The 26,740-nt window shown below is 39.5% G+C and overlaps 1 protein-coding gene across 6 annotated transcripts in view; it reads right to left on the bottom strand.

Annotated features, from left to right (window-relative positions):
* The window catches only part of LMNTD1 (lamin tail domain containing 1), a 361,980-nt gene that overhangs the window by 322,588 nt on the left and 12,652 nt on the right, over positions 1–26,740 (bottom strand). Inside the window, exons 1-2 of one of the 6 annotated variants that reach the window (XM_054696348.1) lie at positions 14,528–14,543; positions 3,980–4,095 (exon numbers count right to left, since the gene is read on the bottom strand). The exons of 3 other annotated variants lie outside the window; for them this stretch is intronic. The gene's annotated coding sequence lies outside the window, so the exon portion shown is untranslated. Of the gene's footprint in view, positions 1–2,895; positions 2,944–3,979; positions 4,126–14,527; positions 14,544–26,740 lie in introns of those variants that run through there. 2 more of the 6 variants (XM_054696347.1, XM_054696349.1) reach the window with 2 other exon arrangements.

Here is a 26,740-nt window from a genome sequence, read left to right as displayed (position 1 = left end):
TCACCACTTTCTACCAGGAAGATTAAAGGCTGTTTCCAGCAAGGCAAAAACTGGTTATTAAAGTTTTCTGTTAAATAAGGACGTTTTGTGTTACAGGGAATGTGTAAGCAATTAGCTCCTGCCATCAGCCACTGCATACACCAAGTAGATGGTAGGAGAAGTGTGGGTGGGGCAGGAGAGCCCTATTTAACCACTCCTAACTCATTTCCCTGCCTTTCAGGGCTAATATCTCCTCCAAGACACCCCAACGGAGAATTGAGGAACTTAAAATCCCTTTCACAACACGTTCATGTGGATGTCAGATTTGGAGAGAGTGCTTAAGATTCTTGCTCCATCACCTTGAATCCTGAGTAATTCAAGGAAACTGAGCAGCATGGCCTCAAGTGGTGTGACTAACACATATTACACTCCATTACTGGGATATTTAGCAATAATACACATATGGTATCTGGCATATAGGAGGCTTTCACTACATGATAAATATAGCAAATCCCCATGCTCCTTTTAAAGCACACAAACATACACATACACACAAACACACACCCCAAAAGGGTGTATGGGTGATGGTGCATGGGTGAATTGGTGGTGGAAATTCTATGGGGACTACACCAGAGAAAAGGAAGCAAACATTGTACAAAAATGAAAAATGATGTAAAATATATATAAATTTTAAAAAAATTTAAAGGATTAGAGAAGAAAGGGAGACAGACTGGGTAATAACAATGCTGTTAAAAAAGAGGAAAGCTACAGAAACATGTTTTGTTAAACTCTATGATTTTACTATTCCAGGTATAAGATAAAACTTGCCTGAGCTGTGGATTTTATATCAAGAACCAGCATCCATTCAGAACAGATTTAAATTTTCAGAGAATGGACATGAAATTTCCATCAAGGGAGAGGGAGACTGGCCAGTGCCTGAGCCACTCCTGTAAGCTTTTGCAAGAGCTTTGATAGTTTAGCATAGAATGGAAAGAAGCAAGATGGGTAAAGAGGAGCAGGCAGGTGAAGTTTCCCTTCCTCATTCCTGTTTACCACCCCAACCATGTATATTTCATTCTCTATAACATTATCTGCCTCTCAAAGGCAGAGAAACATTGCAGGGAAATTCTTCCTTAAAATATTATATTCATTTTCTGCCTTTTCACCAAGAATATGGGTCTACAGTAGGTACATGGCACCCAAACCCCCGACAGAGCTGAACTTCTCATTCTCTCTGCTGCTGGGACAGTTGCCCTAAATTAGAAGGAGCCACCTGACTCTCCTAAGGCATCCCCCATCCAGTGATTACTTGAGGCAGGGGTACAAAGACCCTTGCCTCAATTCAGCCCTATAGCTCCTCAAGGGGTCTGCTGAGGCCTCTGTGGCAGCTCATCATAGTTCAAGTCTCCTGTCTGCTCTGAGTGCATGCTGGAACTGTCTTGCTTCCCTTCTGATCCTACATCCCCTGGTGTTCCTGAGAGCTCACCCCAAATAAATCCTTACATTCAAATCTCCATCTCAGAGCTCATGTCAAGGAAACTCAGCCTTCAGCAATATTGGGCCTGATTTGGGAGGACCTCACTGCTGGTGATGCTCGTGACGGTCCACTAATCATGTGCACAGCTACACAAGAAGAACCCACCGGGGCCAGGGAGAGCATAATGAAAATGCCTGCTTATCAAAGGTTGATCATTTATCATTCAGGGAGCCCCAGGAAGATTTAATCTAATCTAGGCAATTGATCGGGTTGAACTCTACCTCTTTGCCACTTGCTGATTGTGTGACCTTGGACATATCCCTCATCTCTGTATAACTCAGCATAGGTCTTCCTCTGTAAATTAAGGACATTCGTATCATATAGAACCTACCTCATAAGATCATTGGGAGGATTAACTGAGTCAACATGTGTAAGTAGCTTAACTTAGTCGTGGCACATGGTATGCACTCTGTAAATCATAAGTATCGTAAGACATCTGGATCACCCAAGTCTGCATCTGTATTTAGGAACATCCAGCCTATGTGCATCAGCACCACATTTTTATCTCTAGTTTTCAAGACAGTATATTCCTTGAGGGCAAAGATAATATAAAGATTACATAAAGTCCTATCCAACCCTTCACACACTTACATACATTTTTGTGTATGTGAATGCACATGTGTACATGTAGAGCTCATGCATGTCAAACTGACTACATAAAACTCTATTTGTGCAAGGGAACAGAGATTATAACCATGATGACAGACAGGACATAAGCACAGCTACTCTGACCCTCTGTGGTCTGCTGCTTCCACTGAGACACTGGTCCCACATTAGAACACAGGACTAGATGGGGTCTGAAAAGCTCTGGTCCATATCTAAAGGTGCATGATGAAGACAAAGCATTATTCTGTTTACTTTGTGCCTGGAATTGCAGTGATTAATAATTATTTTGATTTGTAGGATGATAATTCCTGCAGGAGTCCAATTTAATCTCTTTCTTTAGTATAAAATTCACTTAAAGCACCCTGAAGTCAACAAGTTGGTGGGCAATACTGAGTCAGCAAAAAATTCTTTGACCAAATACCTTCTAAGAATTCTAATCCACTTAAAAATACAGATACCCTATTACACAGAGCATGCCTGTTTGGTGAAAAAAAATTTTTAACTGTGTAGGGAGATATTAAAGTAACATCATAAAAATGTTAAGTGGGAAAAGACCTTAGTTTAACCTTCTTCACTTTATAAATGAGGAAAACAAGACTTGGAGAGATTGACCTTCCCAAGTTCATACAGAATTTTTTAATGTTGCATGAAGTTCTGAAAGTCAAGCAAAAACCAGATAAATCAATACTCAACAACTTAACCAATTGCATATATTCTTAAATTGTACAATTAAAGTTAGGACTGTACAACATCAGAGAGGAATCTGCACTTACATTAGTATTCTGGGATGCAAAACCCAGCTCCAGTCCTTGAAACAATAACTGGATGCTTGCCAACAACTGGATGACATATGCATGGAAAGCAGAGAAGAATAACAAAATGCCAGTCATGGGCCACTTGAAACAATTCAGAATACGTCCTGACACTAGTTGCAAACTGGCTTGGCAAACAACAATGGCATGAGCACTGTTATCAAATACAAGAAACAATAACAGTAATGAGCATTAGGAGGGTGTTTGACAGATTACAAAGTATTTTCAAATATGGCCCTTTCTATCCTCAATATTAGGAAAGCACCAGATGGGGAAGCCTGTTGTTGTCATTGTTACTACTGTCTTCAAATAACTACACTGGTTCAGAGACCACCTCAGGGTCACAGCCCAGGGTCAGGAACAGCCCTGAGCACATTCCTCTATCAAAAAACCTTTTCCCCAACAAGACCTCTACTTGATGCTTTTAACTAAGTTCTTTTATCAGACAACTGAGCATGTAAAGTAAGGAGCGAAGTCAGAATTATGAACCACTTATTCCAGACAGCTAGACTCTCTCTGTACAGAACAAGCTACCCACTCAGTATCATAGATTTTTTATGGGTATTTCTGAAGGACCAAATCTGAGATTCTTCAGAGAACACCTGATTTAAACCATCAGACAAGGAAGCATTTAGGCCCTTAGACCTAATAAATTTAGCCTTTGTTTCCTATGAAATCAAAATCACTTAGACTATGCTCAAAACTTTCTTGAACTAACAGGCACACCGACCTCTCCTTCAGTATATGAAATGAAGGAGTTGGAAGTGGTAGGGAGTAACTGAATAGAGTTTCATTTAGAATTCTGAGTAAGACAACTTAGTAATTTTATCAGCTGTAATTGCTTTCACAAAGAAATTTCCCCATGTCCTATCCTACCCCATGACAATTTACTATTTTTACCACCTCTCTTAAGCATGTTCTCCCTGAAGAGGCAGTCATAACAGTGCAGTGGCCTTCAACATTGTTTTTTTAAATAACCCCATAAATAAACAGGCTGCTGAAAATAAGAGCTAAAAGAAAATTTAGAAAGGATGGTCATACATACCTGTTCCAGATATACCTTGTGACGGGAGGCACCATTTTGCTCACCCCCACTTACATGCAGCCACCTTGGATTACAAGTCCCAGTATGACATGGACCAGACTTCCTGAGTGAGGGAGCTATGGAGAACGAGAGGCAAAGCTAAGGGCACTACATAACAAAAAGACAGGTGGGCCTGATTTTTGCTTCTGTGGCCTGACTTACACCCTAGTACTATGAGAAAGAGACTCAAGAAGACATGCAGAGGCGAGACATGTAGGGACACTTGGAGGAGACAAGTGTGTTGAGTGACTCATTGGGAGGCTGCTCCTAGTCCTTGGCAGACAGTGGCAATCATTCCTCCTGATTTCATGGTGAATTATTTGCTACATTTTAAATTCTGAATCTCTCCTTCAGTCCCAGCTCTCTGGGACCCACCTAACCTCTTCTCGTGGTTCTTCACAAGAAGGTACCATAGACTTGTGACAAGGTTTTGGGTCTGAGAAGCCCTGCTTTGGGCAGACCCTGTTTGGCTGGACATTTGCCCACAAGGGGATGGGTAATCTGGAGGGTATAATTAGGAAAGTATTATCAGGAATATCCTTTCTTCTCTCTCTCTCTGCACACTAACTCTATTAAAAATCTTTCACATTAAGAGTCTGCTTCCTTTCTCTGTGTAGTAGATGGCTGGACTCCTTTAAGAGCATACAGTCCTTAACAGTTTCGGGTCCCTCGGTGCCCCTCAGTTGCACACTAACATAACTAAATGTTGTATGGAGGCATATGAGGCCTAAAACAAAGGAAAATTATGGTTATCATTTTCCATGAGGGGAATGTGGGTTAAATATTCTTTGTTTAATATTCTTCTTAGCTTTCTTGAAGCTGGAAAGCCATTTTCATTTTTTAGACTGCATTGCTAGAGCCCAAGAGAGACTGTTAGTATGTTAAGTCTGTTAGTATGATGTACTCAGAGCTTAGATGTTTCATAAATGTGTGTTTTTTGATTTGAGAAGCATATGTTTGGTTTACAGCTATGTGGATCTCACACTTGTTGCCGTTTAATTTGTGAAAAGCTATTCTTAAATTGTTCTCCTTATTAGCTACTCTGATCTCTAGGGTGTCCATTTATGGCATGCCAGAGGGGAACATAACATTAGAAGGGGATTTTTCTTTCTTTTTTTTTAAAGAAAAAAATATAGATACGTATACATATCTATATTTTAAGAAAAAAATAGATATGTATGCATATCTATTCATGCATACAAGAACTAGAGCACAGGCCAGAAATGTGGGGGGTGAGAAGATTCACCAGAGACAGAGTGGGGAACAGAACAGGCAGAATAACTGAAATACACTGCTGGGGGGAGTAGCAGGAGAGGTCTGCTGCACCATGTGGGTAGCTCCCTGGCCAGGGATCAAATTTGTGCTGCAGTGGCTGCAGAGAGCTTCATAGGTTGCATCTCAACCCCGTGCACCACCAGGGAGGCCCAGGAGTGGATTTTTCTTATAGCAAAATGGGAAATCTGCATGAACTTTTTAAATAAAACTTTGAATGCACTCCAATCTGGAACACATAATTACTCCATGCTGACTGAAATCAAGAAGTAAATATGTGACTATACTCACAGATGTAATTACAAATTACAACCTGTGTCTCATCACTGCTATATACTCCAAGACACTCTGCTGGGTCTCTTAAAAATGGTGACCCTTTACTTTTGTTATTTAATAGAATTTTAAATATATTGTAACACTATGACATTTCCAGGCAATTTATGATGACATGTGACATTGGTTGGATGTTGAGAAATATTTCTAATGACATGAAAATATTTTCACAATCATTCGCAAATATTTTTCTTTCTCTTCCTTTTCTATTTATTTCATTTTTCTTTTAAAAACAGAGGAATATGAAAAGTCTACAATAACTCCTGGATTACTTTCCAGATATGTGGCTGAATGTTGAAATTTACCATTTTATAAATTTAATTTGAATTATTTTTACCTAGATGCATCAACATCTATGTTGGTGAGAAATAAGATCATTTGCCATTTTCCTGCCCATTAATTCAGCTTCTGGGATATTACCTCACATTTTCTCTATCTTGCATCTTCCCACTTAGAAAAAATATCATATCATGTGGGAATTTGAAATCTTCACTAATTTCTAAAAATTTTGAATGAATTAGGTTCTAATACTGATGCCAGGTAATCTTACTATTTGTACACTATTTAGAAAAGATACTTATTATTATACTTATTATGTTACATCTCAGAGTTGGCTATTTGTATTCATGACAGAATTTATTATTTAATCCACTGATATCTTTTTTAAAAAAAGATTTATTTATTTATGCAAGAACTGGGGAACAGGCCAGAGGTGTGGGGGGTAAGAGTCTTCACCAAAGACAGAGCAGAACAGAAAAGGCAGATCAACTGAAATACACTGCTGAGGGGAGCAGCGGGTGAGTCAGAAGAGGTCTGCTGCACCATGTGTGTTGCTCCCTGGCCGGCCTGGCATCAAACTCGTGCTGCAGTGGCTGCGGACAGCCTCATAGGTTGTGTCTTAACCCCTTGCTCCACGAGGGAGGCCCTCCACTGATAATTTTTTAAAAATTGCCCTCAAAAACTTTTCTCTCACCAACTGCTTATATTTATCTTTAGAGGAAATAAAGCTTTCCCCCAATAAATTATGCTTCTTGGGCATATAATGAACCTTTCCTGAGTCTTGGCACATAATAGCTTCTCTGGTATAGAAATGAACCACATAGGCAATAAAATCCCTATTTATTGGAGATACATAATGAACTATCTATGATGAAATTACCTTTAAAAAAATCAAAACTTAGTATTTCTTTATGGAAAGAGGTTATACTGAAAAATTCTCATTTAATCTCAAGTGAAAAACATGTAATAGTTTCTATTTCTTAGCACTTCCCATGAATGGAGCCCTTTCTGGAAGTCTGTCAAGAATGCTCTAGCATAGCACTACAACTGGGAAGCCTCTTCCCTTTCTCTATGGTACATTAATCCTTCCATAGACAGATTGAATTCTATTCCCTTTGTGAAGTTTTCATCACAAATAGATTATTCATATTAGAGAATTAATTCATTCTGTTTGTAGAGAAAAACCATGTATAGTTGGGAATCCATAGAAAACTGGTTGGATGGGCTTCCAGAGGCATTTCAAAGGTGAATACATAGAACAGTAGGAGAGTTTTGTTGAACAGCCTTGACCATCTCAATGCACAGTGGTTTTAGAGTCAAACAAACCTAGCACAGATGCAGCTAGATGTACACAAATTCACTTTTATAGCTATGAGGATATTCATGTATTCTGTTTCTGTTGGAGTGGCCTGGTGCAGAAGAGGAGCCAAACTCCAGCCCCCCTCCATCCCAGAAGTCTGTCACTGCCCAAGCAAAAGGGACCATACCTCTCTAGTGCCATGATCTGAACCATACCCCTAATGTCCTGAGAAAGGGCAATTCTGGGAAGGGGACAGAGCTGAGTGGCCATCTTGGGAGAATTTGAAAAGGGGGTGATGCATGGAGTCCTCACTATTTTGTTGTTGTTCTGACATCTGCTGTGGAAAGCAGTTGCCTTGCTACGCAGCCATTCTCCCCCTGCCCTGGTAGGGGGATTCCCCCAACCTCAACAACAGTAGGCCTCTGTTACCCTGCAGGCTCTGGTAGCCACCACTGTAGTTGGCAATTAACCTTCTCCTTTTTCTTCTACCCTGTTAGTTAGAACAGATTATTTTCTTCTTCTTTTTGCTACACCAGAAACCCATTTGTTTGTGCTCGTGGTGGCATGTGACTAGACCCAGAAACCCTGAAAGAGGCTCTGACCCATGACAATTTTTAGACCCTTTGCCCAGTAATGTGGAAAAATACCTATACATAAACTCTTCAAACAGATATCTCATAATGATGACAAATAAACCAGTTCATAAAAACTTCTCATAATTTAAAGAAAATCATGCTTGATCATCATGGGAGCCAGGCTCCATAAAGTAGATCATACTGTATGGCATGGAGAGCAAATCACTAACAATCAAGGGTAATGTTCAAATAGATAATTAGAACTTGAGGATGTCACTTAATCTGATTATAGACCAAGCTGGGACTACATGAGGTTGACCCCCTCTGTGTTTCCTAAGTCATTACTAGATCATATCTCCCTTTCATGGTCTGAAAGAAAGGAATATAGACCAACCCTCAACTAATAAAGCAATAGTTGTAGTTCTATGTACAAATGAAAAGGGTAACTTCTGCGCTGAATTTTGTCTCCTTGGCTCAAAAGCATAGGAACTTAACTCATTTGTAAAAGTAACATCTATTTTAATACTATATGTCTATTAAAATAAATATAGCACTATCAGGTTTAAATTAGCATAGTTTATGTCACAAAATTTGATGAAAAGTACAAAGATGCCAAATACTTCCACTGATTTTTTTAAATTAGCAAATTAACTTGTGTGGTAGCTGAAACTGACCAATTAATTTTTATCATAGTTTTTAAGTTGTCATTTCAAGCATTTAAAAATAATTTTCTTTTTATTTTTTAAAGATTTATTTATTTATGCATACAAGAACTGGGGTACAGGCCAGAATTGTGAGGGGTGAGAGGACTCACCAGAGACAGAGTGGGGAACAGAACAGGCAGAATGACTGAAATACACTGCTGAGGGGAGCAGCGGGCGAGACAGGAGAGGTCTGCTGCGTGGGTTAGCTCCCTGGCCAGCCAGGATCGAACTAGTGCTGCAGAGGCTGTGGACAGCTCTAAAGTGCTGTGCTTAACTCCTTGCACCACCAGGGAGACCCAAAAATAATTTTCCTTTTAAAAAGATAATTGGTTTTATTTTGTGAATTAATGCTGTGACAATATCCGATTACTAATTAAGAGGGTTAATTACCTTACACTGAAAATCTCTGGATAGTCACAAAATACATCCTGGACATAACATCAGATTTCATTTTATAATCCACATAACTTAGAGAATGTGGCTGAACCAGAAAAAAAGGTAAAGGCAAGGTAAGGGAGGGAAAAAAAACAACAACAAAACAACAAATGGAAATCTAGACGTTGAGGTTTTAACTCTTAACAAGGATTAAAAACGAGTCCTGTAATGAAATTTTGTCGTTATTTATTACCAACATGACAGAGACATTGATTTTTTTTTTTTTAATCTTGCCTTGCTGGCTAGTTGTCCACATTCTGTGTGCTGCTGCTGCTTCAGTGAAAAATAAATACTGGGCTTATCCTTCATAACATTCTCACCAGTCTGCCTTAATCAACCATTGTGCAATCTGAGAAAAATCTGATAAATAAGAGGTGTATTATGTGGTGCAGGAGTGTAAACTTATCAGGAGTTCTGATATGTTTAGCATTTGGATTTTATTGTTCCTGTTGTTTTGTTTGTTTTTGGTCCTGTTCTGGAACTCTTAATAGTGCACAATCCATTTCAATCTCAGCAGGAACTGAAATGCTGAATACCATATTGGCCCAGCCTTTTAAGGGAGGCTTGAATTATCACTTAGAACAATGGCCAGGGAAGAAAAATAACAACAGAGTTTGCTGTGTTTGACAGTAACCGACAGTGGTACCACTGTCCACACACGCAGCTCTTTCCCCTTCTATATGACCCAGGCATGAAAATAATAGATTAATCCATCGCCATAGAGACTGAAAAATTTGGCCAAGTGGCCTAAAATGTAGATTATGTATTGGTGTTGCTGTAACTGAAAACTGTACTCTGTCCTCCTCTTTAGGAACAGTAGCACCAGGGAAGGGGGGTACAGTTTTCCCTGAGGGTCCTGTCCGCATGGTCCTGCTCATACCTCATATCAACCCCTGTTCCATGGGCTCTCCAGGTCCTGAACTCCCATGTTCTGCTCTTTACCTGCACAGTAATCCAGTGAAACCACCACTGTTCCCAACTATTTGTCTCAGGGATACTCACATCTGACCTACAGAGATTTACCCAACACTCTATCCAAACAGATTGTGAGCAACCTTTCACTTTTGCTTTAGCTTAAGCAAAATGCTTAACCCAAAATACTGGGAGGGACACAATTGATTTCAACAGTTGATTTCAAGACAAAACAATTCCAATTCTAGTTCTATCTTGAACTCATTACAGCTCTTGAATAAGTTGCCTTGCTTTTTATTATTTATTCAACCAACATTTGCAGAAGGCCTATTGTGCAAAATATATTGAAGCCAACAGTTATACAGGAAAAATGAGGAACAATTCCTGAAGAATGAGGGAAAATACTAAATGGCACAGATTATGATGTATTTTATTTTCTTAGAGGTTTGACCCACCCAAACTAATAAGTTGCATGAACTAATGGCAGGGATTCAAGAGGGAGGAGAGTCATAGGTGAGACCTGAGGATGAGTAGGAGACAGTCAATCCTAGGTAGAGGAGTGAGGAAAAGGAGTGCAGGAGGAGGAAAACGTGAAATAATCATAGACCTGGGAAGAAAATTTTATTCTAGCACGTTTCTTGATGCAGCATGAAAAATGGTCACAGTAACACAAATACCATTATTTAAAGTCAAACTGTGAATAAAAAGCATAGTCGATGGTTTCAGCATAGACAAGTTACTAACATTTAAATGTTAACACTATTTAACTTCATGAAAAGAAAATGATTGCATCAACTCTACGACCTAGCAATTCTACCCCTAGGTGTTTACCCAAGATGAATGAAAAAGCGTATCTTTGGAGAGACTTTCTTCATGTTAGCCCAAAGTGGAAGCAACTGCAATATAATGTATATTAACACTGAAATGGACAGATTGTGTGCTTCTATAATGCAACGCTTTTCAGTGATAGGGAACACACTATTGATACAAGCTGCAAGCTGGATGAATCTCACAGTCATTATACTGGAAGAAGCCAGACACACAGAAGACAATAACACAAGTACATGTACGTGAAGTTCTAGGAGAGGATCATCTACTCCACCAGGGAAAGGCCAAATAAACTACTTGTTTGGGAAGGGGAGAAGGGAGCAAGGAGCACCAGGGACATTTTTAGAGTGACGGAAATGACAGTGATATGGGTTAGACAGGTGCATGCACTGATGAAAACTCATTGAATTGTCCACTTTTGATGAGAGATTTTCACTGTATTTTTTTGACCAAAAAACAGAACATTATTCAATTAATGTATTTCTTTCTTCCAGAGATTGAATTGTTTAAGGTTATCCTTCCATATTTCTAGACTTAAGCAAAATTATAGGCTGTCGAAAATAGGGAAGTTGGGTTTCTCACTGTTGGGGAATGGAGTAACAGACATGAAAGCAAGGGGCACAGAACAGGGCTGTCCACTGTGGCAGTTATTTGCCACATGTAACTTTGAACACCTGGAATGTGGCTAGATCGAACTGATGATGTCCTGGGTCAAATACACACTAGATTAGGAGGGCTCAGTACAAACAAAGGTAAAATAGCTCATTGATAATGTTTTATACCGACTATGTGTTGAAATAGTAAAATCTTGGATCTATTGGGGTAAATAAATATATTTAAAACTCTGTCAGTTGCTTCTTTTTCGCTTTTTTAAACATAGCCACTAGAACCTTTATAATTGCATGTGTGAATCCTATTTACATCTATTAGACAGTGCTGCACTATCACGCAGCTTGTGGTGTTCGATTGAACAGGGGTTGTCATCTTCCAGCGTGTGAATTCCTATCACCTCTCTATCATCCATTGTCTATCATCTACCTGCTTTTTCTCTAAAAAAGACCTGGAAACAAGGACATCCTAGTAGCAATAGATCTTGGTACCACTCTCCATTAAAAGGAAATGCAGTATTTAGAGAACTGCATGATTAGAGAAATGCAAAACTTAAAGAACTGATGATTTTAGGGCTGGAGCAGAGAAAGGACAGGGTGAGCCTGGAACATTTTCTTTCACAAAAAAGTAAAGGGGCTCCAACTGACTCAATCTCAGATCACTTGTACATCAGAATAAGTAATAGTAATTGATTACAACCGATTGAATAAAATAAGAACCCATGAGTCAGTATCCAAATAAATAAATAAAAAGGCAAAGTGTTCCTTACAGTAGAATTCCAAATAATTTATGTCAGAAAAAAAAGTAGGTAGAAAATCATCAATGGATACTAAAACTAGTGGGTAAAATTTTTATGAGAAATAGCATTATTTACTTTATTCAAAGTATCTCCCCATGTATTAACTACACAGGGAATTTTTTTTTTTTCAGTTTAGAAGTAATTTTAAAACTTTGCAACTGAAAAATTGTCAAAATAAACCCAGAACTAATGATGCAATCTTGCTGCCTTTGTGTTTTTAAATATCACTGAAAGAATTCAATACTCCCCCTAATTTGATGGAGGAAAATTACCCTAATTTAAGTTTGGTTTGTGAATCACCGTTAGAGTCATCTGAATTCTGATATAAAATCCCTCTAAGACATAAGAGGCAGAAAACCTTCACAATGCAAGGACTATGGCAGTAGAAGGTGCAATTAAATATATTATTTTTAAAACCAATTAGCAAATTTGATCAGGAAGCAAACAAGAGTATAAGAAATTATACTACCATATTTATATACTTGCTATTATCATAATTTAAAACTATATAGTTTCAAGTAGTGCCAAAAATCTTTTGTGAATCTTGCACTGACACATGTCAAAATAATTCATATAATTTTTAAAACTATAATATATTATATAGTAAACAATTTCATGAAGGTAGAGCACAAAATAGAAAATTATCTATAAAATCAAACATTCTATTCTTAAATAGACTCAGCAACAAAAAAGCTGTTTACTGTCCAGTTAAAAACCTTACACATTAAAAAAAGAAGTAATAATTCATGTCCTGCATACTGAAGTCAGAACATTTTAAATTAAATAACAAGTAATCAATCATATGATATCTAGCTTAAAATTTTTTAATTCAATCACATTCTATTAGCTGTAAAAATGAACATCAGGATTTATTAATTTGTATAATTGTTTATAAGAAACCTCTTTTCCAAAAATTTGATTTTTTTATAGTGGAGATCATATAGATCATCTCATTCAAAACAGAATACAAAGACTTTCCAACTGAGATATATAGCAGGATAGGATGTGAAGAGAAAGGTGCCTACTTTCCACAGTTTTGTGAAAAAGCAAAAGAATGTTCATGAAACAGAAAGCCAAATATCTGGTTATTGATTCCAAAGAAGCTTAGGAAGACAAAAAGAAATTTCTGAATTTTTTTTCTGTTAAGGCTATCATTAGGAATTGTGGTAGGGCTACAGAAATACAGCATGAATATAGGAAACGGCAAGAAAAACTAACTGGCAGAAACAATGACTCTTTGAACTTCAAATTAACATTTGTCATCAGCATCCAAAGAGTTCCAAATCCTTCACTTTCCAAAAACTCATAGCCTCCACTAAAACACTTCATGAGGACTGTGAAGTAATATATCTCACAGGTTTCCTGAACCTTAGCAGACCAAGAAATCATTCTGATAGTTGAGTAAACATGGTGTTATCTGCAAGAAGGACATACTTATCAAATTTATATCATGATCAAACCCTTAAGAGCTGCAAATAATTTACTGTTTTCTTAAGTTGACTTTCTGCATATACGAAAAAGAAGAAAATACTAAACATTTTATGAGATGAAAGTAGCAAGGTTGGCTAAAGAAAGAAGGACTTGAAAGCTTTATAGCAAAATCAACTGAAGGGATCTACCGTAACGATTATAAAAATATGAGCTTTAAAATAATTGACCATTTAAGGCATCATAAAAAGTACGAGGGACGAAGGGATAATGTAAACATGCCAACTGAGCAATGTCAGAGAGGTATGATTTTCTCACAGGCACACTGAGCTTCCTTGCAGCCAGGACAAAGGGCATACAGAATTATAAAGCTTTTTGACAGGAATGAAGAAATATTCTAGTTCCTCAGAAAAGGAAAGGCTTTCCCAGATTTAAAATTTGAAAACTCGGTCTCCCTGGTGGCGCAAGGGATTAAGATGCAACCTATGAAGCTATCCGCAGCTACTGCAACACAAGTTCGATCCCTGGCCAGGGAGCTAACCTACATGGCACAGCAGACTTCTCTTGACTCGCCCACTGCTCCCCTCAGCAGTGTATTTCAGTCTGCCTGTTCTGTTCCCCACTCTGTCTCTGGTGAATCCTCTCACCACCACCCCCCTGCTACACACACATATACCTCTGGCCTGTACCCCAGTTCTTGTAATGCATAAAATAAATAAATCTTTTTTTTTAATTAAAAAATAAAATTTGAAAACTATTCCTTGTTTGGAGAAAAGAATATATACAAAGTAGCATAGTAAATACCATCTTCAGTGGATTTTACCACTAATGTCAATGATGGCCTATGGCCAAGCACAGAACACTGAAGTGTCAGGGCAGTCCTTGGAAGCTAGGGCTGTCCACCAAGGATACCAGCCTCCAGAGCTCTGGGAGTGCCATTGTTCCTGGAGAATACATTATGCTCATAAGGTAACCTAAGCAAACATCTTTCCACTTGGTTATATCATACCACATAAATACAGTAAATGGAATCACCTGACAGAAAATTCACTGATTAGTTTGTTGAATGAACATAGAAACAAAGGCCCCAGATGTTGGAAAAGCTCTTAGAGGTCTCTTGGTCCCGTCATAGTGTAGAGCAGGTGATGTCACAGAGGACATCTTTGGTGATCAGTACATCACAACGGACACCTGGGTTGCCCTCACAGCACATCTGCTGCAATGCAGCAAAGAGCTGTTTTTTATATTATGCTAGAAAGGATGGGGCTGTACTTTCTACCAGCTATTAAAGTCTTTCCTCAACATCAGCTAAGCAACCTTCAAATCTGAGAAGACACTTGATTTATGACATCTGCATTTTCTCCCCTAAGCAAAACCTCTTCAATGTATGCTGCTCACCCATTTAAGATGATGATGATACTACTTGGAAGGCATGTAACACTTTAGACTTTCTTCAGAGCATCACATATGTGATCTCATTTTAGCTTTATAGTATATATCTGAATGCTACTCAACAGGCAGGTGGCACAGGAGAAAGTTAACTTGCCCAAGGTCATACCAATGTTATAAGGGAGAATGTAGACTGGAAGTTTGGTCTCTCCATTTTCTTATTAACTGTGCAATTAAAAGAGAATTTATAAAGTAAATTGAATACCTACTAGCCACAGTGAATATTTAGGAGAAAGAAATTTTGCAAGCATTTTACTAATATTAGTAATCTGGAATAATCATTTGTGGTAAATAATACATGCAAATCTACAAAATTTTCCAAGTGTTTAGAATTTTAGATAGGTGTTGGAGCTTCAAGAAGAGATATTGAAAGTCTTAATTTCTCCTGTTTTTATCTAAAAATTTTGACCAAATTATAGATTGAGTTCAGGTTTAAGTTTTCCAATCATTCCACCCATAAAACAATAGACTAACAAAAACTCTCTGGTTTGCCACATAAAACAAGAATTCTTTGAGTAATTAAAAAAATGTGTGAAGTTTCCAGGACATTTTGTATTTCAGACAGTTCAGATACAGTTTTCCTGATGTTTTTCTACATTCATCTTCATCCACTCATATTGATTTAGCATTTAGCATTCCGGGTATCTTCTGATTTCCCTTCTGTGATCCCAGCAAGGAATGTCAGGATTCAAACATTTTTTCTTACACTACAACAAAAACAGAAATCCGCTGCATATATAAAACTTCACCCGTGGAGATAAAATCTTCGGGCATTCCTTTTAAATACAGAGAAGCAGCAGTAGTTAATGGTATATAATTAAAATATCAGCCTTAAAACGTGCTTCCAGGGGCATTTTAACAAAGTCCAATTTAAAGAATTTTCAGCCTGCCAAGGAGGTCTCTATTGAGCCTGTGGACATTGAAAAGTCAAGGGGTGAGAATGCTCCATTGAGAGACCCACTGCCCTTCATCTACTGTATACAACTGCATACCACCCACAGAACTCTAGAGGTGCAAGCAGACACTCTGGTGATGGGGCTGAAGGCAGGTAGAGATTTTGCACCTTGACAGGCACTGGACAGCAAAGCTTTGCTGATGGGACACAAATTGCATGTTGAAAATATTAGCTTGATCACACCTTCTGTTTGAGTACCATGATCCTGCTCTTTTGTTGCTTTGTTTCTTTCTAAATGTGTCCAACTGTCAATTTTTCCAAGGAACATATCTCAGTATAAGAAGATTAAAAACTAGACATCATGCCCTCTGGCTGGAAATGTTTACAATTAGACAGGAGTGGACTGGGAAGCATGTACAAAGTTTAGATAGAGCAGCCTGTCCTTGGTATGTTGACCTAGCCACCACAACCAAGTTCCAGTGTTCACTCTTGTAGGTGATGCACATTTGTTGAGACTGGGGAGTCAAGATTCCATGCTATGGAAACAGCATGTGGTGCCTTCATCCTGCATCCACCCAGTGAAGAATCCCAAGTTTTGTAATATACCCCACTCTTCAATCTCTGGCTGGTAGATTTTATTTCTAGAAGGAGCAGCATCACTGAACAGGAGCACACATTAGAGAAACAATTTGCTTTCCACCCAGTTCTCCCATTTATAAGGAGAGGATATTTATTCCTGGCCCCTGCTGTTTCATTGTATCTAGTGAAACCTCAATTAAGTATTCCTGGACTTTTTACTCCTCTACCACTCAGTGAATGAGGAGCAAATTATTTGGTAAATTTGAGAAGAAACAAGTAATGCTGTCAGAGTTCAACACTTCCCACACTCTCCATGAGGAATGACTGCAGTAAAGCACTAATTCTTGTGTGAAGCTTCACCAGGAGGGTCCCTCCCCCACCCAGGAGGAAATGGGTCTACCTGGCCTGGGCTGATGGGTGTCTGCCTATTTCTGAGCTGCAGGATTAGAAAGTCCATGGTACCTATACTTCTAAGCCACATTATTTCTCCCAGCTTTCACAGGTAATAAGGTATTCTGATCTCCATCTGCCCAAATCTTTGTCCATCTTTTATGTGGCTGAGAACTCAGGACCACTTTTTAACGTTGTTGATTTTGGAAAGTCATTTTACCATAGTAGTCATCATCCACTCATATCTGTCAAGTTTTCAAGCATATTTGGGTTCCTCTTCTGGATGCTGTCATCATCCACTAGGTAGGACTGGGACTGTGAGGGGTCAAGCACAGGGTTTGGCATTAGATTAAAATCATCTTTTCTTGCTAGTATTTTCATTTTAATTTAGCCATCATCCCCATTCCTTAATTCTATCTTCCCTTTAGCATTCTCCAACAAGGTATTTTCTTCTCTCCCTTCACCACCTTCAACACTTTCTATTAAAAGCTTTTTACCTCTTACAATGGCCCTATACCAATCCAAAACTTGTTCTTAATGTGGGAGCCCAGGACCAGCAACACATTCAAGTTTGAATTGGTAATGATACCAAAGTGTTTATTAATTACAAAAGAGATTCAGAAAGTATCAGGGCAGAGATAAGCCAGGGAACTGAACCCAAAGGGTATGATTTAGGCTTGGTGTTCTCAAACTTGAATGTGTATCCAAGTCACCTGGAAGGCTTTTATTTGAAACCTAGGTGCTGGCCTTCTCCATGGCTTCTAATCCCGTAGATCTGAGATGGAGCCTCAGAGTGTCCATTTCCAACAGATTCCCAGAAGCTGCTGATGCTGCTGGTCTTGGGGGTTGGGAAGAGACAGGTAACAGTTTTGCCCTTAAATGATTTAATATTAGCATCCATGGGTCTCTTTTATACAGATTTCTTTATGTGCATTGCTAATTATTACAACTAATTTATTGAAAATTTGGGAAACTCAGTTTTAGTTTTGTTTACCAAATTGTTCATTCTCATAGCCATTATATAACATGAACCAACTTACAAATCTGCACATCTTTGCTATGTGTTTGAGTTGGTTTTTTTTTGTTTTTTTTTTGGGGGGGGGCGGGGGATAAATAGAAAATCTCCCATCAGAAGAAATTACAGGTAGCGCTGAAAAAAAAATCTGTTTTCACAGCACTGGTTTCCCAATAATTGAAAAGCATCAAACAATTCAATTATCCTAACATTGTCATCCAATCTGTTTCTCCATGGGAGAGCTTATATTCTTATGCTATGAAGATCAGGAAATTATCCACTCTCTGGAATATGTGAATCTTTTCCTTACTATTTTTGCTGAATCTCTAAAAGAAATATTCAGGGGCAGGGATTAGGAGCTGGGAATCAGGCTTACAGCCAAGGGGAGAAGAGGTAAAATGGAAGCAGAGAAAAAAAGAGGCTTCCATTTCAAATGACTCCAAACTATTCACTACTTAATCTGCCAAACATACTTTGAAATAATCCTTTAGTAAGTTGTAGGTAAGGCCTAGGTACTTCACATAACTAAATGGTTCACGTATTTATTAATTCCCCTCCCACCATTCCTCCAATGTTTATGTAAATTGATTTTTAATCAACAAAATTTGCAGACATTCATGATTTAACAATGCTATTATTAATGTGTAACATTTGGGGGAAATGTCAATCCTTCCCACGTCATTCATTATGAGGCATTTTGGGGGAAAGCAAATCATTCACTAAAATTGTAATAAAAAGCATTTCATATTTATTAGTGTGTAGGAGTCTTGTTCTCATGGGAGTATTTTGCAGCCACTATTCATTCAATCTCTGTTTCCCTGGGAGGGAGGAAGAGGGAGCTTATTGAGCAAAGTCACTTTTCAATGAATTAAAGTCAAAGTTGAGTCACTGTTTTGCTCCATCCCAAAACCTGCTCAGTTTCAACCTTAGGTTCCAGTAGAGGTTCTCTAGTGTAGTATTGTCATTGTGATCTTGTCCCCCAGCAACGGCTCAGACACTACTTCTCTGGTCTCTGATCATTTTTCACCTATGGACCCTGGGAGATATCCATGGAAGCGGGAACCTTCCTGAAGAGCAAGGTCCTTCAGGTAAAGAGTTGTATCTTCAGATTTCTTCTGAGATCCTACCATACACACAGGGACCAGGCATTGGACTCCAAGGTCTTAAATTCAGAGGTGGTGATGGTGATGATGGGGCTCCTCCTTTCTGTTTTTTCCTTTATCAATTTCTCTTTCTCACTCCATTTTACAGAAACAGCACTATCATCATTACTCAGCTCTAATTCCTTCTCTTAACTTTTCTGAGTCTTCCACTTTGATCCCTGGCTCTGGCCATTTCAACATTCTTTTCTGCTCCACACTGAGGCTATGACCTTTTGGGAAAGATTATCAAGTCATATCAAATACTTTTCTTAGCAGTCCTTTTAGACCTCTACCACACTTAGTACAGCTTCGTGTAGGACGGTCACTGGTTTACCCTCCTGAAATGCCCCATCATAATCCCAGTGCCTTATTCTATGCAGGTAAACTTGCCACCTACTATGATGACATCCATCTTCCCTATCAAATTTTCCTTGTGCTTCCACTCTTTTCTTTCTTCTGTGTTGCTTCAGAGGGACCTCTGCTCCTTCTTTATTCAACTTTGTTATTCCTTCAACCTTTCTCTACTTATTCCTTTCCCTGGCATTTGCTTAGCATAGCTCTCTCTGTCTGTCTCCTCTTTATCTTGTCAATGCTTCTCAGACCAGCAAACACTCTCAGTACTCGCCTATGAAAAGCAATAAACAAGGAAGAAAAAAAAAAAAAAGTCAACTTTTCCTTAGTTTTGCAATTCCTTCAGATTATTATCTTCTTGGTTTCCTTTCCAGGATAAACCTGTTTGCTCTTGGCCCTCTTGGAAACTGGTTAACACCATCTTGCTTCTTAAAATTGCTTTCTCAGAAGCCACCAATGATCTCTGATCACTAAGTCTAATGAAATTTGTAATTATTCAGCTTACATGAACTCTCTGAGATGTCTGTTCTTACCCCTGAGTCATCTGGAGTAAGCCAATCCTTGCTTGCTTCTAGGAGACATAAGCTTGGATGATGCCTTCCTCCATCTCCTTTAGGAATTTTCTCCTTTTCCAGTTTTCCAGAGGTGATCAGCCACCAGGTGCTTCCTCCAGAGCTCTTTTCCCTAATCTCTTCCTTGACTTCATCAAGTGCCACATTTTATTTTATTTTTTTTTTATTTTTTTTTAATAGAGGCATGCTTTCTTTCTTCCCTCCCTCCCTCCCTCCCTCCCTCCCTCCCTCCCTCCCTCCCTCCCTCCCTCCCTCCCTCCCTCCTTCCCTCCCTTCTTTCTTTCTTTCTTTCTTTCTTTCTTTCTTTCTTTCTTTCTTTCTTTCTTTCTTTCTTTCTTTCTTTCTTTCTTTCTTTCTTTCTTTCTTTCTCACATGCACTGGGTATAGTCAGAAGCACGGGAGGGTGAGAGAATTCACCAGAGCCAGAGCGGGGAGCAGAGCAAGCAAAAGGACCGAAGTACACTGCTGAGGGGAGCAGCGGGCAGCAGGAGAGGTCTGCGCGCCATGTGGGACCCTCCTCCGGTGGCCGGGGAGCAGCCGGGGATCGAACCGGCGCCGCAGAGGCCGCGGGCAGCTTCGCAACCCAGCGCTCAACCGCTGCGCCACCGGGGAGGCCCAAGTGCCACATTTTAAAGCACAGCTTATTGTAGATAATTCCAGTATCTAAATTCCAACTGCCTACTGACATTTATACTTTGGATATTCTAAAGAAAAAAAATGTAAAACTATTTCTACAATGGACAGATACTAAATGTTTTAGACTTTACAGGCTATACGGTGTCTGACAGGACTACTAAATGTCACTGCAGTCACATAAAGAAAGGCAGAGTCAGACAATGTAGCATGGTAACAATGACCATGGCTATGGTTTAATAAAACTTTATTGGACACTCATAACTGAATTTGTTAACATTTTCATATATTACAAAATATTCTTTGGATTTTTAAAAAACTATTTTAAAATGGGAAAGTCGTTTTTAGAGCTTAAAAAAAATAAAAAAAACTGGAGGCAAGCTAAATTTGGCCCTGTCCACTAAACCCTCTTCAGAGGCACATCCACAGTCATAGCTCCACACCAATTCCTCTTCCCTCCTCATTTGATACTGCTTCCTCCTAAAGGTTGTCTTCACTTTCATTTGAAAATAAAGAGTTGTACACTGTGTAGTTTCCTGCTGGCATAGTTTCTTTAGAATGGGCTTGGGGAAAGTAAGTATTCATATGGACTTTCCATTTTCAGAGAAAGAAGAGAATCCAGCTTGGAATTGTCACAGAGATAAGCTGTACTAAAGCCAGCATTAGAACTCTGTTCCCTGGGCTTTTTGGACCAACATGTTGGACAGATTGCCACAAAGTAGTCCATTTCCTGTCAAATATGGTTTTTATCTTTCAAGAGAGAACTAGAAAATTTCTCAAAGTTCTTTACAGAAAGAGAGAGAGAGAGAGAGAGAGAGAGAGAGAGAGAGAGAAAGATGCATTTACTATCAGTTTAATATGTCAAGAGAGAAGGGATTATTCTCCAGTAGCTCATGCCTTTTTAAAACGCTTCAATGTATTTTCTTAGAACTCTTGCTGAGATCTGAATTCTTTTTTTATGTTAACATCATCAAATAGGTTTATTTTTTCTTTTTATTGATCAAACTTTTTTATTTTCTTACATTGTTGTTCATTTTTGTACAACATGTAATTTCTCATCCCAGGTGTAGTCCCCATAATTCTCCCACCACCACATCACCCATGATCCATCATCATAGTCCCTTGTGCTTCTCCCTCTCATTTTATCCCTCTCCTCCCTCTCCCCTGCTATATGCTTCAGATCTATAGTTTGCTTGCAAGTTTTATGGTTTTTTTTTTTTTGATCCTTTGTTCAGGTTCCCTATTTTCCACCTATAAATGAAATCATCTGATATTTTTCTTTTTCCTTCTGACTTACTGCACTGAGTATATCCTTCTAGTTCCATCCATGTGGCTGTAAATGGCATGAGTTTCTCTTTTTTGATTGCTGAATAGTACTCCATTGTGTATACATACACCACATCTTCTTGCTCCATTCATCAGGGCATTTAGGTTGTTTCCATATCTTAGCTATGGTAAATAGTGCTGCAATAAACGCAGGAGTGCAGGTTTCCTTTCAAATTAATGTTTTTTGTGTCTTTTGGGTAGATTCCTAGGAGTGGAATTGTTGGATCATATTGGTAGATCCATTTTTAGTAATTTAAGGAATCTCCACACAGTTTCCCATAGTTGTTGGAATACTGTCGTTGGCATTCCTACCTGCAGTGTAAGAAGGTTCCTTTTTCTTCACACCACATAAGCATTTGTTGTTGCCAGTATTTTAATATGGACCATTCTCACCAGTGTGAGGTAGTATTGTTAGGGGGAAAGGATGTCCTGAGCAAACTCCATACAGGCTTTCTGTACTCTACCCCCACTCCGGCAAGACACTGGTAACTACAAATCACATGACCTCCAAAGGGAGGTTGCCAGGACCTAAGGGCGGAGTTAAGCAGCCATTTTCTAGGGCTTGTGTTTATAACCAGCCATGTTAGTGGGGTCTCACTCTCTTTGGCTCATGCTCTTGGCCAGGCAGCGTTTGGTCTCATCATTTGGTCATTTGGGATTCCAGGTCAGAGAAATGGGTAGTACACATTTAAGAATTTATCTCCCTCTTTTCTCCCTGAGTTGTACATTTCCTCATTTCCCCTTGACTTGTAAATAAACCTTTTGTTAACCTTTTGTGTGTACCTGCAGTTTAGGTCCCCCTTAAGTGCACAGGTGAGGACCCACAGTCAAGCAACCCGTTTTATATCAAACGAGGAGGCCCTGTAACAGTATCAGAGTTTTGAATTCTGCTGAGAGCAATATAATATTCACTTAGCTTTCATGAGGTTATTAATAGCATAGATTCTTTCCTTTTTCCTACCTCTTCTAGGATTATGAAAAATGAACTCACTCTTACTTAGTTCAAAGTCCATATGTTTGTTTTGTTAACTGCAAGCTAGTCATTTTAATTTTAGTTCATTTTAATTTTCATGTTTTATGCCAACACACACAGAAACAAATATATTCAACTAAGAAATAGCATTGCGTATGACACCAATTGTGAGTATAAAATAGAAACCACAGATAGATATAGTCCACCCTCATCCCAATATATGCTTATTTTTAAGATTGAGTGATTTTTAACCCTGTTTTATGCTTCTTCTTTATTATATCACATTATATTATATCACATAATCTTTGAAGAATTTATTATTCTTTATTATATCACATAATCTTTGAAGAATCTTGCTTCTTGAGAATGCATTTGGTCATACGCAGAATTTTGCCCTAATTAAAATGGGATTATCATGGCTTATTATATCAAAGAAATGTCTGTTGAGGTGGGTCTTCTTTAACTTGTGCTCCTTTAATAGATAGAATGAACATATTTCTCCTTTCAAATAACTATTTGCCTGGCTTTGGTAAATTATGGTAGATTTTTATGTTTAAATGGAACATTAAATTAGCTTTATCAATGTCTTAATATAGACAGAAATTCACTATCAGAACCAAATGAAAGCAGTTGAAAATGTTTAGAGTTTTTTTTTCTGAAGAAAATCACTTTTTGTTCATCTAGTTTGATCCTTCAGCATGTTGAGATCAAATACAACAGGGCACTGTGTAAAAGAATTGCTGTAGTGTAGAGTAGGCTAAGCTGCTGTGAAAAAGAAAGCGCCTGACAGCCAGTGGCTCCAGGGACAATGAAGTTTGCTTGTCTCCCAGGTTCAGGCCAAGGCCAGTGTTTCACCTGCTGGGAAGCTCTGCTGAGTCAGTTGGGGAACTACCCGTGGCTTCTAGGGTAGCTGTGGTCATGGCCACCCAGCTGGCTAAGAGGGGGTAAAGAATGGGAGTCTTGGACCAGGGGCAGCTTCCAAAGCAGAGGAGGCTGAACCTCCTCAAAGCACGTACTGATAGTCTGTGGGCCAGTATTTAGTCACACAGCCACACAGAGCTACAAGGAAGACAGGAAAATACGTAGAGGGGAAAAGAGGAAGAACAGAAACAGTGGACAACTGCAGTCTTTGTCAAAAATTTTATAAATAACCAAGCATGTGCATTTCCAGATTGCTAGACTGTTTATACACACACAGCAAAACATAAGAAAACAATCAACTCAGTAAAAACCAAGGCAGGTCTCTGATTTTATGTCACCACATCAAAAATGTTTTTTGTTACCAAATACATATAGGAAATACCCAACTTAAAATAAATCATGTCCTGGGCCTCCCCTGGTGGCACAGTGGTTGAGCGCTGGGCTGTGAAGCTGCCCACAGCCTCTGAAGTGCCGGTTCGATCCCCAGCCGCAAGCGAGGGTCCCACATGGTGCACAGACCTCTCCTGACTTGCCCGCTGCTCCCCTCAGCAGTGTATTTCGTCAGTCTGCCTGTTCTGTTCCCCACTCTGGCTCTGGTGAATTCTCTCACCCTCCTGAGCTTCTGACTATATCCAGTGCTTGTATAAATAAATAAAGAAAAAAAGAAATAAATCATGTCCTATAAAAGCTGGGGATTTATTTTCTCATAGAAACAATGTTCTAAAAACGGCCAGGTTCCAAAATTATTTCAAAAGGCCCATTTACCTCCTTGGAGTACATCTGCCTTGAAAAGGAATGGAAGACAATGGTGCATTGTGGCACTCGAAAGGAAAAGAATGGTTAGCTAGAAATAACTTTAAAATATTTTAAGAAGGAAAATAAGATTCCTTAGAAAAGGCTATGAATGGAGGATGGGAAATGAACTTGCTAATGTAGTCACTTTCAAAAGAAATCTGGCAGAGGTTCTTCAGTGAGAACACACACTAACACACATGGACTTTGCTTCTTCCTTCTTCAAGATTTATCACAAGGAAAATGCATCTGCTGACCAGTCAGGCACGACGGGTTGGGGGGGGGGGTTGAGAACAAAATAATGAATGAAGATAGAGGAGGAGAGGATTCTGCAGACCCACCAGGCAGAGGGCAGACAGAAAGCATCTGCTGTGCACAAGCCTCACATCCATGGGTACACTGAGGAAGAAGTAAGCAGGGGACAAACACAGGGCAGGGTGGGATCAAGGAGCCAACACTGACACGTGCTTGAAGAAGGATGAGAACCACTTGGCATGGCATGGTCCCTGGCCTGACAGCCAGGAATTTGATTCCCGCTGCAATGAGGGCTGTGAATTGGAAGAAGCAGCATGCCAGAGGCCACGTGTAGAGAAGGAATGTTTGGAGCAGAAAGAATGTAGGGAGTGACTGACCTCTATTTCTTTTTTTTTTTTTTTTAATTTTTGAATCGGCACAAGGGAAGTTCATGGTTTAACATTAAGGAAAGGAAAACACTGCAATGCAAATGAGGAAAATCTTTTGTCTTGAGTAAAAGGCAATTTCAAGCAGCCTGATGGGAGGGTAAGTCCTGCATCTTCAATGCAGTGGAGGCTGTTCTCTGCCTGGCTGCTCCCTGGCTGCAGGGTGGGGGTTGGGGGGGAGTAGAAATGCTCACCCAGGGTGCCTGCTTTTTCTCTCTCTAAACAAATGTACCTCCCATGATTACAGGCCACTCTAAAGCAGCCTCCAATTGCCTTTGAAGCAGTACTTGGTCCAAGGGTGGTACTAGCACAAAGCACTGTCACCCTGGGTATCTCCAGCCCAACCTTTAAAGCACAACAAAGATTTCCTTAACTTATGACAATGAAGGCACCTTCTGAAAAGAAACAAATTCTCCAGTTGGCTGCCAACTACTTCATTAAATGCTTTTTTTGTGATTTTAGAGAATATTAATATAACCTCCAGTATGCTGGCACAATTTCGCTCATGGTTTCTTTTTTTATTCCAGTTTATTGCATCGTTAACTAGCTTGCAAAAGACATAAAAGTTGATGACACAAGGGATAGAAATGGGTGCTGTTTAATAAAAACCAGTGACTGCTGTGCCCTGTCTTGGGTCTTCACTCCACACTGTCTAGCTACCTTGCCCTGAGCAGATCACTGGGCATCTCTGGATTTGGCTCCTTGACTGGAAATGGAAGGGGCTGCAGGAGAACAGCTCTACCCTGCCAGCTCCACAGGCTGTATAACTCAAGTCCTACCAGTCTCAGTTGTGCCGGGCTCGGGTACTTTGTCAGGGATGGTGATATTAGGGGAGGTGCATGTTCCCCGCCCACACTTACAAGCTGTCAATTTGGACCAGCTACTGGGGACTAAGGGACACAGCTGAGCAGCCAGGTAACAGGGAAGGAAGGTGGGCTAAAATAGAAGAGAGGCTTCCTCTTGTTCTTGTAGCCCAGCTTACACCCTTTACTACTGGAAAAGAGACAAGGAAGGAGACACAGGAGAAGAAACTTGTAGGGACGCGTGAAAGAGATACGTGGGTGAGAGACATGTGGGGAGGCTGACAAGGGCAGCCGTGATCTTGATGTGGTGTCTCCTTTTGTCCCAGCTATCTGGAAACTGCTTTAGATCCCCTTCAGAACTCCTTTCCATGGTTCCCCACCACTGTGCTGTAGACTTGTGGCAAGCTTTTGGGCCTCAGCAGCCCAGCTTCAGGCCAACCCTATTTGACTGAGCATTTGCTCACAAGGGGATGGCTAATTTGGGGTGTTTCATTCAGAATTTTCTCCTCTTCTCTCTGTATACACACTGATTCTAGTAAAGTTCTCTCACACTAAGAATCTGCTCTGCCTTTGTGCACATAGATGCCGGGACTTGTTTAGAGTGTGCAAGCTTGGGGGTGCACATAGGGCACACAGGGTGCTCCTCAGTCATGCAGTGATGGTGGATGACTGACCAAAGGATGGTAGGAGTACTGCTTGGTGCTGAGCTGCTCTGCAAGGATGGGTC

The sequence above is a fragment of the Talpa occidentalis genome, unplaced genomic scaffold (assembly GCF_014898055.3).
Source record: "Talpa occidentalis isolate TD23 unplaced genomic scaffold, MPIMG_talOcc4v2.1 talOcc4.16, whole genome shotgun sequence".
Taxonomy (NCBI): domain Eukaryota; kingdom Metazoa; phylum Chordata; class Mammalia; order Eulipotyphla; family Talpidae; genus Talpa; species Talpa occidentalis.
Note: the sequence above shows the minus strand (reverse complement) of the source record. Positions and strands in the feature narration are given on the sequence as shown.